The following is an 18,381-nucleotide window of genomic DNA, read 5'->3' on the forward strand; positions in this document are numbered from 1 at the left end:
GAGTTCCCTTAAATTGATATATATATATATATATATATATATATATATATATATATATATAAATTATATATATATATATATATATATATATATATATATATATCTATATATATATATATCCTAGACAGAAATAAATAAATAATAAATGTGATTCTTGCTCCTTATGCTTCATGGAAGTTTTTTGTCTTCCCTAAGCTCACCTTACAGAGTATTTATATTGTTAACAACTTTATCTCTTTTGTAAACTCATACAGGAAACTTTATAAGATCTACCTCGTAGGGCCCAAATAAACTCCATCCTGATAAATACAACTGCCATTGGCTAGTTGTATTTACATATTAGTTGTATTAATAGGTAAATACATATTACCTATTACAGATAGTGGTATTTCCTCTCTTGTTCCCTGAGAGGAGAACTCATCTTATGCCAACCACAAAGACCTAAGTGTTTCAAGACTACATGTAAGAAAAATTTTCCTCCCAATTGAGCATAACTTATTTCTCTATGTCATATAAATGTTTCAGCATCTTCTCAAGGCCTTGGGATTACTCAAAATCTATATCCAGGACAGCTACATATAAGCAACTCACAAATGTTACAACCTGTTCTCAGACTCACAAATTCTTCTACTGGACCTGGTCCTACTACCCACAAATGAGAATATAGATGCTGGAGAGCAAGAAAACAGCAAATACTCTTAAGACTGCACCATTCTTATTTTCTTATGTTTCTCAGAGACATGTTGCCCAAAAGTCAGCAGGAAAAAGATCACTATGGCCCAATACTGTTTCACTATAACCTCTTTCTATTTTCTCATTTTTGAAGAGCATTAGCATTCCTTCTATGCTCTGTTCAACAGTTATTTGGTAAAAGCCAGGCAAGAAATCCTGGCTTGCTATAAAAGGTGCTGTTTGGCTCTTCCTCTCTCTGTCTACCCCATTCTCTGTCTCTATCTGACTTTCTTCTCTTCCTGAAACCTTTCTTCTTCTCCCCACTTTCCCCTCCCCTATCTTTCTCCATGGTCCATGGCTACCCTCTCCTCCTCTGTCTCTGTTTTTGTCTCTATCTTTTGTCTCTCTGTCTTTTTCTCTCTGTCTCTCTCTTTTTGTATCTCTTTCTCTCTGTATGTGTGTGTGTATGTATTTCTCTGCCTTTATTCCCTTTCAACTCCCCTTCTGTTTTCATATCCTTAAATATACTATATTCTATACTGTACCAGATGTACTCTATGGGAAAGAATGCCACAGCATGGGATTACCAAGGCACTTCTGCCACCTCACCATACTCTGCTGAATTAAACATATCTTGGCCTTTTTATAAAATACAACAGTTCTGGCAATACAGGAACAATTTGCAAGGCTGGGATACTAAGGCTGTCTGATTTGAAGTATTATGGGATGGAGACTCAGGCTAGTAAGCAGTGGTAGGAGCCCTGTGGAAATTCCATTAGTAGCATTTGGTTTATCACTGAATGATTTTGCTAATTCTTTCCAAATATACAGGAAAAGACATTGCATGTTCATTATTACAAGAAACAAAATAATCAGTAGAGTAAGAAGTTGTAACCTAGGGGCCCAAGAGATACAAAGCAGAGTGTTCTGCTATGCAGTAGTTCCCTAAGTAATAAAGGGGTCCTTCCAAGTTATGTCTTTAATTTTTTCATCTACATGGCCAGACAGGTTTACATAGTAACAGTATTCTTTTTGAGAGCAAGTCAAATGACCTCCAGGTCTCACACAATGATATATGTTCTATATCTTTTTGCATGGTGGTTGGAATTATTCTGACAGCTTTAGTGGCTATGTTTTGACTTCAGATGGCTTAGTACACAGTCTATCTCAATCTCAGCAAATATTTACTCAGATAACAGACACCTTCTAGGAATTGACTTTGGCTCTATGTTTACTCCAAAATCAGTTCCTTATTCTGATTTCAGTTATCCTACAAAATTGAGGGGCTCTCAACCTGCTAATTGCTGAAAAGGGAGGGACTTGGTAAATTTGAGTTGGCAAAAATATAGATTTTTCTGTGGCTCATAAGTTTTTTGAAATTGATATATTAGCATATGCTGATGAAGGGAAGTACAGCTATTATTTAATAGGCAGTCACTTGCTATGTCCAGAGACTAAAGAGACAGCGGAGGTGATGTGGGACCAAGACTGGAAAAAATATCTCATAGCTTGAAATAAGACTAAAATCATAAAACACACCTTATAGAATGAGAGTTCTGTTTACAGTAAATATAATTTTCTTGGTGATCAATTTTAGTTAGGAGATAGTCCTTTGTCATGTTTCAAGTCCCTGCCCATTAAAGCCTCTATTTGCAATCAAGAGTAAGTTTCTTGTTTTATACAAACTCTTTGTAACCCTCATTCACTTGATGCAAATCCTTGTCTTTGTCTCTCCCCTTATCTTTATATCATTTTAACCTTAAATCATCAATGCTCTTATCTTATTTCAATTATCTCATTTATTCCCAGTATAAGAAGAAGATCAAGAAGCCAGTGAAGACTACTCCACACCCTAAATTAGGGTGGACAGCCAGCTGGCAATTCTGAAATGCATTCAAATATAGCAATCTTTAATTTGGACAACCATGGACTCAGTCATTTTTCCCACAAATCCTAGGATTAACCATGAGGAAACAGAGAAAATGGTTTTGAGGTTATAGAACTTAGAGTTTCGGTTTACATGTGTGAGGAAAACAGCCACCACCAGCAACTCTTTAAAGAAGCACAAAGGAAGCATGAAGTTACATCCAGTGGCCCAATTTTACTGACAAAGTTGTGGAGGAGACTCTGAGAAGATTCTTATAAAATGGGCTTTCCAAAGTCTGAATTAAGACACCAGAGTGAGTGCCAGGACAGTCAGGGCTTCACAGAGAAACTTTCTTTTCAAAAGTCAAGAAAGGGTGTGGGATCTCACTCAATGGAAATTTATATGCTTTCAGACTGTTGAGTAGTCTCTGCTATATTATCTAGAAGGGCACCACGTGCTTGTTCCAAAGATCTAAACATTACAAATATCCCTTGCCCTCACAGACCAGATTTCAATGTATTGACAAAGATCTGTCCCATAGTCCTTTGGGCCCATCATTTATTCCATGTATCCCAAATGGTGAACATCACCATGGGAGACTTCTTGAGGATATATGCCATTCCCTATATCAGAATAATGGTACTTACGGCTACAATGTGGGCACCTACCCCAGGAGAGATTGCCAGTATAGGCTGGGTTTGTTTGGTCTTAAAAAATGCAAAGATGTTTGGGGTTGCCACTTATGTTGAAGTGGGGCTGTTCTTTTCCACAGTTGCAAAAACAGGTTGCTTGTGGATCAAAGGTATAGAGATTCCATAGGGATATCCAGAATCTAGACAGAAAGAACAGTCAGGTAATCTACTATTTTTTGTGGCATATCTTTAGAATTTCTACACTTGTCATGCTCCTTTTGGCTGGAATGTTGGAAGAATATGGATAGCCCCAGCTGTACAATGAGAAAGGAAGCCAGAATCAGTTATGACGTTTAGGTAACAGAGCTTAACCTTCAGAGGGCTTATAGTTTAGGATATTTGCTTATCAGATAAGGGTTCAGGAGCCCATCTTAATTGTTGTCCTTTATCATTCATTATTTCTTTAAAAGAAAGAATAGAATTAATTGTCCAAAGCAATTGCTCTTCTCAATGTGGCAATAGGTAAGCATTGATACATGTGAAATTTTAATGACAGTTTTGATAAATGAGTCTAAAAATTCTATTCATTAGCTTTTTAAATCATTTTTGAGTATTTTGTCACGTAGGGAATATGGATACCATAGCACATTGAAGGCATAGTGATTTTAGAAATTAATGCCTGGCCCTTATCTGATTTTGTGGACCTAGGAAGTCTAAATTTGTATAAGATATACATGAAGTGTGAACAAAATACTTATGCAGTCCACACTGTAGTAAGGAAGTGTTTCTATGAGTCCTAAGAAACTATATACCATAATAAGACAATATTGTTGTAATAGTGCCTTTGATAAAAGAGTCATCTGTAAAATACTTCTCAGTCCTCCCCAGAAAAAACTACCTTATAAATGTTGTTATTTAAATGAATAAATGGTCACAAGCCCCATGTGGGAAGGTTGGAGTGCAGATGGATAATATCTGAGTGATACCCTTAGGATGACAAAACAGCTGGGTGTAACAAAAAGATTTGAAAAAAAATCAGAAGGAGAGGTTGTGCCTCAGTATGACAGATATGTGCCTAGCTGTCAAGATCAGTAAAATCCCAGAAAGGAGGTAAGATGTCAGTTATTTACAAAGCTATGAAAAAGAAATGCTATACTTTGGTGCCTGCCCACAAAACCTGTCACACTTTATGATGACATGTTTTGCTATTGGACAGAAGCTTAGCATTTCTGACTTATGAGGGAATCTAACACAAGCTGACTGAGACACACACACACACACACACACACACACACACACAAATATGTATATATACATATATATATATATATGTCAAACCATTGGACTGAGGTCTGAGGTCAGGGACCCCTATGAAAGACTTAGGGGAAGAATCAAAGGAGCTGAAAGGGATTTAAATGCTATAAGAAGAAAACACTATCAATTAATGAAGACCCCTCAGAGCTTCCAGAACCTAAGCCACCAACCAAAGTGCATATTTGGGCTCAATCTTGGACACCAGCATATATGATGTAGCAAAGAAACTGTCTTTTCTGGTCTTAGTGTGAGGCGTTGCTCCTAATCCTGGAGACACTTAATGCACAGGGAAGAAAGATGTTGGGAGTGCAGGGTGAGATGGTGGTAATGGGTGTTTGGGAGAGCTATCTCTCAGAGCCAAAGAGGAGCAGGGGTGAGATGTAGGACTCTAGAATCTGGGACTGGGAAAGAGGGCAACTTTTAGAATATTAATAAATTAAACAAAGAAAGAAATGTTAAATTGGCCTTGTCATAATTTTCAATTGATGTCTTTTGTACATCTCACATTAAGAATTAAATGAGTGGTAACAGTTTTGTGGTTGAGGATATATATATATATATATATATATATATATATATATATATATATATATATATATATATATATATATATACACATATATATATATGACTGAAATTAAGAGCCATTCCTAATATTAACTTTTTTATCACAAATCCAATATTTGATTTAATCATCTACTTCATTTTTGCATCAAATAAGGAAAATCCTACCATATGAGAATTCATAAATTAAAGACTCATTCTTAGTATCTACATGTAATAATAAGCATAATACATAAATAATGGAAATTTGAAAACATATAATACATTCTATACTTTTCATTCAGATACAACTCTGTTAAAGTCTTTTTATTCACCTTATGCACAATGTCTAGATCTCATAGTGTAGAGCTGGGGATTATTTAGAAAGATTTCCTAATTGTTTGTGTACTTTCTTTTATTAGAGGGCTGAATAATATTTTAGGTTGTGATAAGGTTGTGGGAGATGTTTAAGAAAACAGAATATGTCATTCACTAGGAATAACCATATTAAGACTTCTCTCTGCCTATCTTATAATCCCATCTTACAAAATGTATATTAGGGTTTATGGAATTAAATATTTATGTAGTATATATTTCTCTTTTAGTATTAGATTGCTGAGCTACCAAGTGGCATGATATGATAAAATATGTTTTAGAAAATTTTCTCTCAGTATATTATATTAGGCACTTGGTGTCAAAAATATAGTCATATATATATATATATATATATATATATACATATATATATATACATATATATGTATATATACATATATATGTGTGTGTGTGCACATGTGTGTATGTGTGCATGTGTGTTTGTAAAGTTATATATATATATATATATATATATATATATATATATATATATATATATATGCTAGATTCAATGTAATCACATTTTAATGATGAGAAAATTCCAAAAAAGATCAGTACAAAAACCTTGAGAGTTTCTTGTTTTCTGCCTTCTCCAACTACAGCAAATTGATCCATCCCAGCACCCATCTCATTGAGCTGATCCAAATGGCTAAGCTTCTACTGAAATTAGGTCCAAGTTCCAAGTTGTCCATGCAGTTGAGTTCCACCTGTTCATGAACTCCTGCATAGACATCAACATGAGAATGTTTGAATTTGTGGTTTTCTTGTATAAAGCTACTTCAATTAAAATGTTATAAACTATGTGTGTGTGTGTGTGTTTATGCGTGATCCAAATGAAACCAACAAATAATTCATCTTAAAAGACTATTAGTTTTCAACAAACAAAGCTTCTAATACTGGAATTGGTTTATATTTAATTGAGTTATGGGCCAAGAGGATCATCATAAATACATTTTATTTATGATTTCCAAACTACCCAAGTTGTTGCCAAGACTATAAAGTTCTCTCCCCAAACTGATAGCTGATGACAGTACTTAGTTTTTTCTGCAGGATGCTGAAGGAGCATTGTGGCTGTCAGAGCAATAGGTGAGACAAGCTGATGCCTATACAAAGAATGATGCTGACGAGGGATCTTGCTGAGTGTCCTGACAATGGTGACTATGAAACTGTATTGGACAAATGTTTCTGACCCAACTTTCCTTACCCCTGATGGGACAAACTGCCTTCCATCAAGTTTTAAGATATGTTGAACAATGAACCAAAAAGAGAAGTTATAATGACTCTTATATTTTTCTTAAATGTGACAAGTTATTTGGACTCAACCATGTACCAGTATAGAAATCAATCCAATATGGGTAATAACAGTCTTCATGTGGACATTTGGCTCTGGACATTTTCAGAGCCATATTTGGAAGTTATCTACAGTTCTCCATGATGCTATGTTAGCAAGAGATAATGTTGGGACAGGATCTGGATTTCAAACAAGTGTTAGTACATGTGTTAAGGCTCTTTTAAGTGTCAAGTTAAAATTACTTTTGTTTCTTCTACATTATTTAATGTAAGTTTAACTGATTTTAAACTTTCTAATTGTGTTGAAATTTGGTATGTTAGTTATAGAGGTCTATCAATCAGGTTATGTTATATTGCCCTGAGTATCACAGAACCTTGGTCTTCTGAAAAAAGCTTCCAAATACTGGAATAAGTGAGTCAGGCTTTAAGCAGAAGCAAGAGGATAGTGGTCATGATCATTGCTGGCATAACAGCTTTAATCACATTACTTGCCAGCAATGCTGCTTCTACAATTGCTTTGACAGAAGTTAAAACAGCTACATAATTAACCATTTAACAAAAAAAATTATTGATGTGTTGAGTATATAAGAGTATTTAAATAGATATTTGGAACAATGGATTGATGCCCTTTATCTTATTCACATTATTGGAAGGAGTTTCAGAGTTTAAGAGTAAGGAGCCTTCTTGAGTGTCATGCTAAATACAATTGGATTCATGTTAGTCCTAAAATTTACAGTATCAGTCATTATAATTAGAAAAAAGTTTAAAGACATTTGCAGTTTATTTGGCATAATTCTAACAACTCTCTGGATGTTTTAACTTTTCATAGTCAGCTTATGAAAAATGGTGCTTATCAAAGAATGGTGCTCTGATGAGTGTAGATGAAGCAGATACTGCTGATAAAATTACTCATGGCCTGAGGTCAGTATTTTTATTGTGGTCAAGCTTCAAGAGTGTCATATATTTTGCCCTGAGAATACTTGTATTCCTGCCCATCATGGTAAAGCTTGTTTTTTTCAACATAACATGTCTGCAATACATGTTTGAAACTGACAACAATCCTCCAGAAATATTTATTAACTTTACAGGACGGTAAGTCAAGGATAGGCAAGATTCTGCAAAGAGCATTACCAACCTAAGACATAAATGCATTGCTTTTGATAAAGCATATTCCATGATGGGTAAATAATGCAGTCTTTACAGAATGACTTAAGACAGGCTCAGTCTTGTTAATGAAAAAAAGGGAGGAGAAGCAGGGAGATTTTGTGGCTGGTTGGTAAGAATCTGACATGAGCCAAGGAGAAGGAAATGGGCTGCTAGACAGAAATATGACATGGGCCAAGAAAAAGAAAGTTAGCTTCAGACAGGAATCTGAGATTAGGCTAGAAAAAAAAATAATTTCAGGCAGGAATCTAAATCTTACTGTAGAACAAAGAAGTAATTTTATGAAGGAATATAAATTTTAGGCTAGAAAGAGAAACTAGTCTTCAGACATGAAAATGACTTTGGGCTAGGACAAGGAATTTGGCTCAGATATTTTGATCATCCTGATAAGCCTGTAGAATCAGTGATCACAGAAGTATACACAGAATTTTGTCTATTGCTTTGCTTGTTCCTTGAGTATTTGTGTTTATTTTCTTGCTTTTTCCTTGACTCTTTGCATCTATTATATTGCTAGTTCTTCAACCTATAAGTGCCCTTAATACTTGCATGCAATTAAAATGGTATAAAAGCAAAAAGAAGGAGGGGGTTGTGATCCAGAGATTCTAGGCAGGGAAAATGGGGAAAGGGGGTGACATGTGAAATGTAAATGAATAAAATATCCAATTAAAAAAAAGAAAAAAAGAAAAAAAGAAAGAAAGAAATTTCATTAAAATGGAGATATCAAGTCAGTCCCTACATTAAACTTACACTACTTCATTCCAGGGTGTTTGATAATGTACTGTGTCATCACATATACTATGATTTTCATTCAAGGGAACTCACACAGCGAAGGAACACTGAGGCAGTAAATGACTTAGAAGCCATGAATGAATGGGTCTACTTGCGTGCTTCTCCTGACTTGCATTCTTAAAGAATCCAGGACTAACAGCCCAAGGATGGTGCCACCCAAAATGTGCCCTGTCTCATGGACGCTTTTCTTCAATGGATGCTTTTTCTCTGTGAAAACTCCAGCTTGTGTCAAATTGGCATACAAAACCAGACAGTACAATTAGGTCCTTGTCAATTTGACACACAGACACATGACTATTAAGCATCAACCCTTACATTTTATTTACCACCTAGAAATAAATAACTTTAATATTCTCACAGTCTTATGAATTCTTACATATTAAAATTTCAGTCCCTTTAAAATATCAAAATTCTTTTGAAATTCAAAATCTTTTTCCAATTTAAAGTCTTTTAACTGTGTACTCCTATAAAATACTTTTTAACTTCAAAATGGAGAAATATCAGGGCATAGTCACAATCAAAAGCAAAAGCAAAATCTAACTGCCCAATGTTGTAAATCCACTCCGGATATTCTGGTCTCTTCCATGGCCTTGGGTCACTTCTTTAGTTCTGCCATTTGCAGCATACACCTTGATCTTCTTTGGTCCATCTACTTATACTCAATTGCTGCTGTTGTCCTAGTTGGTCATCTCATGGTACTAGCATCTCCAAAACTCTGCTGTCTTTTGCTACAACTAAACTATTCTTTCAGAAATAGTATCTCATATGCTCTTTTTAGGGGGCTAAGCCTCAAATTCTCTGCAAGACTCTTTCAGTCCTGGAAGCCCAGGTGCCTATGAGGCTGCACTTTCTCCAATGGCCTCTCCTAGCCCCTCACAATGCCAAATATTAGCTGCTACCTACCAATTTATGTTTCAAAATTATACCACCTGGTGACTATTATACCTTACCAAGTCTGGCTGTCATCATGAGGTACAGCGATGGCTGCCTCTGCAACACAGCTTCTCTGTGATCTCAGCAAACATTTCAAAGAAGATTCCATCTTAGCAATGCTGGCCTCTTCTTAATCACGGCTAATTTCTTGTCCCCAATTAACAAGCATCATCATCATCCCAGTAATGCAAAGTTTTTCTTTAATAGGTCTGGTATCAAGGTGAAATGTCATCCCCAGCTAACCAAAGCAATATTAGCTTCAAAATGAAAATACTCATAGCACTGATCAGTGTCTTTAATCTTTCCTCTGAAATTTCACATTGTTTGCATTGTTTTCAACATTTTCTTCCAAGCTCCTACAGAACATCCCACAGAGTTCTTAACAGTCGATGTCTCTTTTAGCCCAAAGTTCCAAAATCCTTCCACAGTCCTCACAGAAACAGAGAGGCTGTCACAGGAATACCCTACTCCCAGTACTAGCTTGTCTTAGTCAGGATTTCTATTCCTGTACAAAACATCATGACCAAGAAACAAGCTGTGGAGGAAAAGTTTATCCAGCTTACAAATTATATTGATGATTATCACTAAAGGAAGCCAGGACTGGAATTCACAATGAGTAGGAACCTGGAGGCAGGAACTAATGCAGAAGCCATGGATGGTGGCTGCTTACTGGCTTGTTTACCTAGGTTTGCATACATTACATTCTTTTAGAATCCAGGAATACTAGCCCAGGAATGGAACTACCCACAATAGGTCCTTACAGCCTTGATCAATGCTTGTAAAAATGTCTTAAGGCTGGATCTCATGAAGGCATTTCATCTTTCTCCTTTCTCTGTGATGACTCCTTTTTCATATCCTTTCTCTGTGATGATTCCAGTTTGTGTCAAGTTGACACACAAAACCAGTCACTATAGTGTTTGTGAAGACATGGAAACAATGACAAGACTTTCTGTATTGTAGTATGATAACCACTGAGAAATAATATTTCATTGCCTTGTCCAATGTGAAAGCTTGGCCTAAGTTGTGGGCAGAGAACACCCAGAGACTTAAATGTTTCATATTGTCTAAGAAAAATGTGAGTCATTTCTTTCATGTTCCTATTCCACAGGAAAAAGTATCTCTTGTTCTGGGATTAATGGCCAGACAGACTCTGCCCATGTTGTGATGGAGACCACAAGAACCTAGAAACTGTTTAGGTAATGAATTATAGACTAACTTCTGTCATTTTAATTAATATGTGACATTTATATTATACATTATTCTTTGCATATTTCTGATTACATTAAGAGCTAAGCTAACTACAGGTTGAAAGCTAGAAAATCAGATTTCTACCTCCTTTGCCCAAGGTAATCCACAATTTTATCAGCTCATTAGTCATTTTTTTAAGAAGATAACACTAGCAGATCTCTTATCTAATAGTCAGACAGATTTGTCTTACTCACAGGCTCCATGACAAATGATACACAAGTTTAGGTGTAACTTTTCACAGATGTAACCTTTTCTTACTTCCTTATCTAAACTCAGTGTCCAGTGACCGAATGCTTTAAATTACTTCTTTCTATGACACTGTTAAATAGTGACTTCAAAGGTAACAAAAACCAATTGAAGTCTGATAAATTATACTAATTCTAATTAAAAACTTTCCATCATACAATGCAACTTTTATAATCATAATTTCCAAATTTAAGTTTCCTTTATTTAACTTCTAACTATTGACTTAAAGTATATCTCATGCAAAATCTACATTATCATCCATCATAATCAAAAATAGATTTTTAGGTTACCTTTTTACTATAGACTTAAAATATTTCTCATGCTAAATCTCTAGTGTTTGATATGATAGTTACAAGTACAAATTTTCTTTGGTTGGCTTGAACTATAGACTTAAGGTGTTTTTCATGCTAAACTGCTAAACTACATGATATATACTATGTAATATCAATTTATATATATACATATATATATACTATTATATTCAAAATGTCATCAAATTGAATTTCCTTTAGTTGTCTACTAAATATAAATTTAAAATATTTCTCATTATGCTAAATTTATATATATTCAGTCTCTTAGACAGAAAAATAATGTCGTTCTTGCTTCTTCTGCTCCACAGGTTTTTGTCTTCTATAAACTCACCTTAAAGACTGTTCATGCTGTTAACAACCTTATCTCTTTTGGAAACTCCTAAGCTACAAGAAACACACTCAGATTTACCTCTTAGGAACAAAATATACTCTATCCAATTGCCCTAGTTTCTACATGTCCCCTATTCCAGATAGTGTTTCCGCTCTTGTTCCCTGAGATTGGGAGTCCACTAACCCCAACCAACAAAATCTAAGGGTTTCAAATGTACTCTAATTTCTCCTCCCAATCACTTTTAAGTTAATTCTCTACCTCCTATATATGTTTCTTATTAAGACAATGTGGTTACTCAAAATCTACATCCAGGACAGCTCCAGAAAAGGAACCCACAAAATCTCCAGCCTGTACTCACAGACACAGATGCTTCTACTGGACCTCTTTCTTCTACCCAGAGATTTTTACACAGATACTGGAAGCAAGAAACAGCCAATTCTTCTAAGACTGCACCAATATCCACATCCCTATCTTCTTAGGTTTCTCAGAGACATTTCCACCCCACCACCACATGAGCAGGAAGGAGAAAAAAACCACTACCACCTTCTTCCTGATTCATCATTATCACTTTCTAGTTTCTCATTTTTTTTTTAATTACACCAAAATGGAGGAATGTTAGCACTCCTTCTATCCTCTGCCAAACAGTTACCTGGCAATAGCCAAGTAGACCTGGCTTGTTATAAAAGGGGTTGTTTGTCACTTCCTTGCTATCTCTGTCCCCTGCCTCTTTCTGACTCTTCTCTCCATGGTCTCTTTCTTATCTCTTCAGTTTCCTTGGCACTCTTTCTCTCCATGTGTCCCTGGCCAGATTCTCCTACTTTCTGTCTCTCTGTGTCTATTTTTTTTCTATGTTTCTCTGTCTCTCTGTTTTTATCTCCCTCTCCCCCTCTGTTTCTCTTTCTTTCTCTCTGTCTCTTTCTCTCTGTCTCTTTCTCTCTGTCTCTTTCTCACTCTGTCTCTCTCTCTGTCTTTGTGTGTGTGCGTGTGTGCATCTTTCTCTGCCTGTACTCCATTTATATCTCTCCTCATTTACTATTCTATGCCAGCTGTATGACTGGCCATGTCAGAACCCATTGAGGCACCCCTCAAACCTCACCAAACTTTTCACTATCAAACATCTTGGCCTTTTATAAAGAATAACAGTTCGGGCTCTATAGTACTATGAAATTCTAGGGAAGTGCGGGCAGTATTGGAGCAATCTGCAAGGCTGAGATACCTAGTTCTGGCTGATTTGCAGCAGTATAGGATGGAGAGGTTCCAGCAGGGAAGCCTTGGTAAAAATTTTGTGGGCATTCTATTAGTAGCATTTGGTTTATCATTGTGAAATTTTGCATATTTTTTTCCTAAAAATTTCATTTTTCCATGAAAAAGCACGGAAAATATTCATTATTATAAGAAACATATAAATCAGTAGGTAAAGGGCTGTAAAACCCAGGAGCCTAAGAGAGACAAAACTGATTGTTTTTAATGGAATTGGTCCCTAGATGATAAAGGTTTTATTTCCAAATTATGTAACTCTTGAATTCTTTCTTCTACCTAACCAGAAAGGTTTACATAGTAGCAGTATTCTTTTTTTTATTTCTTTAAAATACATTTCACATTTTATCACCTCACCCCATTTCCCCACCACCCAAGAACCCCCTATCCTGTCCCCCCTCCTGCCTTCACAAGGGTGTGCCCCCATTTACCCCCCACTCCGCCTCCTAACCCTTGAATTCCTCCCCGCTTGGTGTTCAACCTTCATGGGATCAGGGATCTCCTCCACCTCCCATGCCCGACAACACTGATCTGATCAAGAGCAGTTTTCTTTTTTAAGAATGAAGCAAATGACCTCATTTCCTCACACAGTGATGGATGGGCTATATCCCTTTGCAGGGTGGTTGGAATTACTCTTGCAGCCTCAATGGTTGCAAAGGGTGTCTTGGTACATAATTTATACCAATCTCAGCAAATATTCACTCAGATATCAGATACCATCTAGAAATGGACTTTGGCTATACAATTACTCAAAAACCAGCTCCTTATTCTGGCCTCAGTTAAACTACAAATTTGAAGGGTCTCAGCTTTCTAATTGTTGAAATGAAAAGCACTTGGTAAATTTGAATTTGTACCCAAAGAGAGACTTTCCTTTGGCTCATGAGTTTCCTAAAATTGATATATTAGTATGTGCTGATGAAGGGCCAGACTGTGTAATTATTCAAGAACCAGTCACTTTCTATGTCCAGAGATTAAAGAGACACTGAAAGTGATATGGGAACAATATTGAAACAAATATCTTACAGTTTTAAATAAGACCGAAATCAGAAAACATACCTTATAGAATGAGAGTTCTGTTTATAGTTAAAATAATTCGCTTCCTGATAAATTCTAGCTAAGAGATAGTCCTTTTGTCCTTTGTCAAGTCCCTGATAATCAAAACCTCTATTTACAATCAAGAGTAAGTTGCTGGTTTTATACAAACTCCTTGAAACCCCTATTATCTAGATGCAAATCCTTGCCTTTGTCTTTCCCTTATCTTTGTATCATTTTAACAATGAATTATCAATACTCTCAACTTATCTCTATTCTCTTACTTATCTCCACTATAAAAACAAAAAACTTTAAAAAGCCAGTGGAGACTTCTCCACACCCTGAATTAGAGGAAACAACAAGCTGGCCATCCTGAAATACACTCAAATACAGCTTACTTTAATTTGGACAATCATAGAATCAGTCATTTTCCCAAAAATTATAGGATTAACCATAATAAAAAAGAGAAAATAGTTTGTAGTTATGAAACTTAGAGTTCAGGGTTACATGTGTGAGGGGAATAGCCACCACTAGCAACTCTTCAAAGGTATGTTAAAGAAGCATAAATTTACATCAAGTGGCTCAATGTTACTACCAAAGGAGTGGAGTGGCAAAGACTCAGAGATTCATATAAAATAGCCTTTTGAAAAGGTGTATTAAGAATAGGCCAGAGTGAGTTCTAGGACAGTCAGGAGTCTACAGAGACACACTCTTTCAAAAAGCAAAAAAAGGAGGGGGCTTTCACAGGCTGGACTGTAAAATGCTTTCAGACTGTTGAGTAGTCTCTACTATATTATCTAGAAAAGTATGACATGCTACTTTAAACATCTAAACAATATTACTATCCCTCACTCTCCAAGACTGCCCTCAAAATATGAGCAAAGATCTGTTCCACAATCCCTTAGTTCTATCTTTTACTCCAGGCATCATAAATGTTGAATGTAACCAAATCTGGAAAAAGCTCATGGAAGAATTCTTGAGGTTGTATGCCATTCCCTAGATCAGAATAATTGTACTTATTGCTGCAATGTGGGCACCTGGGCCAGGAGGGATTTTCAGTACAGTCTGGGTTTGTTTTGTCTTGGAAAAGTCAAAATACTTGGGGTTTCCCTAATATTGAAGCTGAGCTTTTTGTTTCTATAGTTGCAAAAAGCATTTTGATTGGAGGTCAAATTTAGAGACATGTCAGAGAGTAATACAGAAGCTAGAAAGAAAGGATATTCAAGGATTCTACTATTTTGGTAGCATATATATGTTATTTCTAGTATTTTTATGGTCTTTTCGTATAGAAGGTTAGGTGAACAAAGGTAGTCCCATCTGTAGGGTGAGAAAGGAAGCCAATCTTAGAAATGAGGTATATCGAAAAGAGGTTAGCTATAAGAGGTTCCATAGACAAGGAGCTGTGCTTATCAGATAAAGGATCAGGAGCCCATCTGAGTAGTTGTCCCTTATTATTTATTAAAAAGGTATAGAATGACTTGTCCCAAGAAATTGTTCTTTTCAGTGTGGCATAAGGCAATAGCTGATTCATGTAAAACTAAATGACTGTCTTGATAAATGAGTCTTAGTAATTCCATTCATTAGATTTTTTTCTCGTTTCCTGAATAATTTGTTACATAGGTAACATGGACAACATAGAACTTAGAAGACACAGTGATTTTAAAAATGGATGCAGGTCCATTATCTGATCGTATGCACCTAGGATGTCTAAATCTGTGCAATACATTCACGAGGTTGGATCAAACAACTTATGCAATCTAAGTTGTAATAGACAATATTTCTACCAAACCTAAGAAAGTATATACCATAATAAAAAGCTATTACTATACTAGTCCTTTTGGTTAGGAGAGACATCTCTTGGTACTACTCAGGAAAACTAACCTAGAAATGGTGTGACTGAAATGTATTCGGGGTCATAAGCCTTGTGTGGGAAGGTTGGAGTGCAGGTGGATAACTGTTGGGTGACACCCTTAGGAGGGCAAAAAGGTTGGGTGGAGGAAGATAGGTTGAAAAAACAGGCTAAATTGTGCCTCAATATAAAAAAGATATGTGACCAGTTCTCAAGAAGGACTTGCATGACAGTTAGGGAGATATTACCTGTCCTGTTCAAGAAACCAGCCCTGAGGTCTCAGGACAGCTCTCAGAGCTTAGAGGGGCAGTTTTGGGGACTGAAAGCATTTAGGAATTAGCCTTAAAGGGCCCAGAAGTAGAACAGTGTAAAGGGGGTGTTGAAATATTGGTAGGAGACAGTGAGCTCTTAACTATAAATCTAGAATAGTTAAGATATTACAGAGGGGAAAGAGAAATTTTTGGATATCTGTAGATAAGAATTTTATGTGCTTCTAGGCAGAAGTGGTTATGGTAGTAGTCTTGGGAAGGAGACTAGCAAGATTAACTAGAGGCTTAAATGTCACTAGCTTGGGAAGGTAAGAACTGTCAAGAATCTTTAGGTGTTTAGGGCCATTGTTTACAGATGTGCCTGTGGGATGTGATAACTAATCTCCTGACAAATGAAAACAAAATGCTGTAGGATATGAATATAGAAATATTGACTTGCCTCTTTAGTAGCTCTCTCATCAAAAATCATTTCCCAAAGTTATATCGTTAGTAGGGGCCTGGACATGCTGGTAGTGACTTACTGCCACCTACTTAGAAAAACACAAGGCTTGAGAAACTTTAGAATTACAGGCTCATTGACAATAGTTGTGGTGTATAGAACTTCTATCTATAAGCCAAGTATAATCAAGATGTCAGTGTAAGAGAAAATTATGAATTCCAGTTGATGAGATTTGGAAGTGCTGCTAGGCAGAAATGGTGAGTATAATTGTTAGCATCAGGTGCATCTGTGGGCATCCAGAGTCTGTGTACAGCCTGCTACTAGATCCAGCAAAGATTTCATCTCTAGTCAATAGCTCTGCTCCTGTGTCTGTTGCCATAGCTACCCTTCACACATCCCTCTGGGCATGTGTCACCACAGTCATAGCCCAGATAAAAGATGCAATCCCTGATCCATAGACCCATAGTTTTTTCTCTCCTTCCAATCTTTTGTCCCTCACTCCCCTTCAGAGGCTCCTCTGTTCATAAAGCTGCTCAAGGGAGACCTGTGCTGGCTTGTCATGGTTTGTCCAGGAAGGCGCTGTTTATTCTAACAGTCGTACCCTTGAGGAGTAATGGAGTTGAGTAGAGGGCAGAAACAAATTGAGATATTGAGATTTTATAGGAAGGTAATATGAAGAACATGAAGTTTAGAAAGGGGACGGAATAGAGAAACTGCTGTGTGATAGTAAATCCTTGAGCCAGTATAATGAGAACAAAGAGAATGATCAAACAAATATAAGCTTAGAAGCTTCTTCATTCTGTGAGGGAGGCTGCAGCTGGTACTTGCAAGCAATGTTATGTCTTTAACTACCAAGGTAGAAAGGTAGTTATCAGGGGCAAGGGTAGGTCCTCTCAATTGACCCGATAACTCTAGAGCCACTCCCTAATTTTCAGTACTGTGTAGAGTAAATGATTGCTCAAAGTCAAGAAGATAATGATTGGGGGCATCTCAAAGTGAAAGAAAGCAAGTATACAAGATTAAGGAAGGGGTGTACAGAGGCTCAGTCAGGGGTTTTGTGTCAAAACAGGATTATTGACTTATAAACTATTGGACATAGTTAAAACTCAGAACTTGTTGCTAGTCATTATATGTCTGTGTTTAGTTAATCTTAAATTATGTGGCATGATTCCCTTCTGACATATGAAAAACATATTATATGAGCTGGACACAGACACAGGTTGCTAAAGATACTTTTAAGTTGGTATATGTTAGTTTAGAGACACTGAACACATTACAGTTAGTATTTGGTTTACAATACTTATTAGCTATAAATTTTTATAAGCTAAGTCATATGTGAATGTATAGTAATATATTATATAAGAATCAGAAAACTTTTGAGATGCTTTATGCACTGTGTATTGGTTAAAAATTTTTATTTTGATACTAGATTCTTAGTTGAGAACCATGTTTTTTTAAGCTCACCCATAAAAGAATGATACCTAAAGTCCTAATAATATAACAGCTACCATATTTCTTTTAAAAAAGCATGTTGATAGTAAATCATGCTAAGAATTGATGCCTTTAGTTATGAGATTAAGGTATAGCTGGACTCGTGTTTTATGTATGTGAGGTATAATTTAGATAAGTAAATAAATAAAAACAGACAAAGATTGTGTAATTCAATTATGTTAGTGATCAAGCATGTTTGATAACTTCAGAACATTCCATTAGTATTCTTAAACGTATTATGACAGATACTCATATTTCCAAGCAGTGAGACTCCTTCAGGTGTCCAATAAGATATGGGCACCACAGCAAAAATCTACACCTGCATTTTG

This window comes from Arvicanthis niloticus, chromosome 1, assembly GCF_011762505.2.
Source record: "Arvicanthis niloticus isolate mArvNil1 chromosome 1, mArvNil1.pat.X, whole genome shotgun sequence".
Lineage (NCBI taxonomy): Eukaryota > Metazoa > Chordata > Mammalia > Rodentia > Muridae > Arvicanthis > Arvicanthis niloticus.